Source organism: Chaetura pelagica, unplaced genomic scaffold (genome assembly GCF_000747805.2).
Source record: "Chaetura pelagica isolate M959 unplaced genomic scaffold, ChaPel_1.0 scaffold512, whole genome shotgun sequence".
NCBI classification, from domain to species: Eukaryota; Metazoa; Chordata; class Aves; order Apodiformes; family Apodidae; genus Chaetura; species Chaetura pelagica.
The window spans coordinates 19223-22345 of NW_009952482.1; the positions used below are offsets into that span (position 1 = coordinate 19223).

At 41.8% G+C, this 3123-nt stretch overlaps 1 protein-coding gene across 1 annotated transcript in view; it reads left to right on the top strand.

Moving 5' to 3' along the window:
- MSL3 (male-specific lethal 3 homolog (Drosophila)) overlaps positions 1-3123 on the top strand; it is a 52588-nt gene that overhangs the window by 1007 nt on the left and 48458 nt on the right. The gene's annotated exons all lie outside the window — the stretch shown is intronic.

Consider the following 3123-nt stretch of genomic DNA (forward strand, 5'->3'; position numbering starts at 1 on the left):
ACAAATCAGTCTTTGAAATTCATTTTCAGTATTCCACATAAAGGTGTGATAATGTTGAAGCTGTAGTTTTCATAGCTTGTTCACCTGTGCCAGTTGTTGAGACAATGATAGGTGTCAGGCCTACATTTGCCTGAAAATGAAATAACTTGTGCTGAAATACCAGTATTTTAATGGCATCCAAACTGGTACTCCAATCCAGTGAATGCCAAGATACCTACTTACAGTTCAGTAGAATATAGTGCACTTTTCCAGGTTGAATTACAAGTTATGAAAATACCTTTCATTTTTGAGAAGGTGCTTAAGCTTAATAATCACTTGTGCCATATCTCCCTTGTCCTTTTTTTCTTAAGAAATCAACTCGATTACTTGCTGGTCCATGCTATGTTTCTTCACCATCATTGCTACACATGAGCCACTGCAGGTATCCCTTCCCAAGGAAGTGCTGTAATAGTGGCAGGAAGTGGGGAGAGGTGTGGAATGGGGGGCATATGGAGCAAGGAAGGATGAGCAGATGTTGTTCAATGTGGGTCTTAGCCTACTGACTCAGAGCAGCAAAGCAGCAACACTTTTGTTTTTCTTGTCTTATTTGGGAGCAGCATACCCAGCTAGAGTCTGAAATGCTTCCTCATGTTCTTTGCCCAGTCCTTCTGCCAAGAATTCTTTGGGTTTGTTTGTTACTCTCTCCAGCTTTTGTTCAGTCTACTGCCCTTCCTGACACTCTGTCACCTCCCAGTTTCCTGGTTGCTACTGGTGCTGAGTTGGACCACCCTGTCTTCTGCATCTGCTATTGACAATTGCCAGGGCTTTCCCTTGCTCTCCATTGTCAGTGGCTGCTTTAAAACTGCTGCCTGCTTTTATAAAGAAACTTGCCTTTCAAATTATTAGCAATATTTTTTTAAAAACGTGGCATTTACCATCACCCCCCTTTTTTTTCCCTTCTTCATAAACTGTTTTCATCACTGCCTTTGAGCCACCCAGTAATTTAAGTGTGGTAGTTGTGCATCCTTGCTTTGGTGTTTATTGTTGCACATGGGCTTTCCCCCTCCCTGCTGTGCAGTAAGCTTCTGCATGACATTTTGTTGTCCATTAGTTTCTTATTTAAAAGGTTGGTCTTCAGTGGGCTTCTTCAAATTCCAGGAGTTTGCTACTGCCTGAGTTTGTGTATGTCATTGACAGCAGGTGAATCTTGCCTTTACAGCTCCTGACGTTGTCTTGTCCTTGTTGAGTTGGTGTCCTGGCTGAGTGGAAGGATGGTGCAGAATTGCATATCCTCTGTTCATCGCTGATTTAGGAGTAGATTTATTTCAGTGATGATAAGCAAAACTTGCTGTCCTCTCCATGGTTTGGCAGGCAGCATGGAGATGCTGAAGATGTCTGAAAGCAGACATTGAAGATAACCTTTCAACTAAGTGAAGACAGTGTGCAATCAATGAGAGGCTTAGTGTGGAAATGAATCACAATTCTGTTATTCCTTTAGTGACTGATCTGCACTGAAAATCAGTGGCAGGGATATTTTTTGTACTATTTCTGTAAGTCCTATTGCTTAGCGTGGTGGGGGGATGTTATCTTTTCAATGTTGCTGCAATTTCTTGTGCTTTGGTCAAAATAAAATGTTTTGAGCATTGGTACAAAGTTGCAGCAAATCAAGACTTGGACCAAGACACAGAATTTCTGGTTGAGAATGCTTGTAAAATGTGGGGGAACTGATTTGTTTGGGAGAGTCAGCATCATGTGGAAGAATAGTTTTCAGTTGATTGACTAGAATTATGTAGGGCATACTTTTGGGGTGTAATTTCAGGTAAGTTTACTTTGGGGGATTTCTAGCAGGACTGGATATGTTTTCACAGATGTGCTTTTTAACATCCTGGATTGATAAGCATTATTATTGCAAAGAGCCAATTAAAACCACTGCAGTGTCACTCTTAGAGGACAAAACGTTGCATCGTGGAGAGGGATGAGACACAATTACATGTGGCTTTGAGCAAGCTGACACAGCTTGGGTGTTCAGAGTTCAGATTCAGCAAAGGCAGAGTCCAGGAAGCCGCATTTCCAGCTTCCACCTGTGTGCAGCAGTTAGGTTCAAATTAACTGGAGCATCTGAAAAAATGAAACAGTGTTACTGCCCTTCTGGCCTTACTAGTATAATGATGTCTCTTGAAAGGTAGGATGACAGCAGAACATTGGCATGTGGGGTAACCTGTCTCATCTTCAGTTGAGCAAATGGTTACTTCTGAGCTCTGATGAGATCCTGTCAGTTATTCAATGTGACTTGGAAAGCAAGCTTAAACTGTTGCTTTTCTGTTTTCCTTTTTCTCCCATCATCTCACCAACTATTGCTTTCTTTAAAAAATCTGGTGATCAGAGCAAGCATGTCCTCCGGGCCATCTGTGGGACCAGGCAGTGTCTGCCTGGCCTGTCTGCATGTATGGAAGCTTTCAGCCACGTGGAGGGAGCTCTACCAATTTGGTATGGCCAAGTATGAAGAAATTTAGTATGTGTGTCTATGCGTGCCCGGATGGAGTGAACGTGGGAGGCTGTCTGCCTGCCTGCAAGGTTTCATGTGTTTTTGAGAAGTGAAATTGGCAACAGGTCTTTCTGTCCACTCCCATGGTAAAATCAAAAGCAAAAGCCAGGACACTGTTGTAACCATTGAGGGGAGGGATGTGGGTCAGTGGTAACAGCCTGATGTTTGTGGAAATGGTGCCTAAGTAAGAAATCACACTTTTTTTTTCTTTTTTTTTTTATGTTGAATGCCTAAGAGATACTGCAACAATTGGTTATGTCTATGGCAGTGCTTTTGGTAGTTCTTTCTATGATGTGATTGTGTCCCTGAAAACTGCTGGATAAATGATAAAGCTACAGTACTTTTCCCCTCTTGTTTTGGTACTCAGATTTGACCTCCACCTTAGGACAAGGTTTAGTGTGCATTAGTCCAGCACATGAATTCTTATCCACATAAATTCTTATCTATATAATCTTCTTGGTCCAGCACTCTTATTTTTTTTCCTTTTTTTTATTAGTTTATGGAGGGCTTTTCCCCCCTCTGGGAATTCATGTCAAAAACAGCTGGCATCTTTACAGTTTGCTGGGTAGTCAGCTAAATAGTAGCTGGGCTTTAAAAAG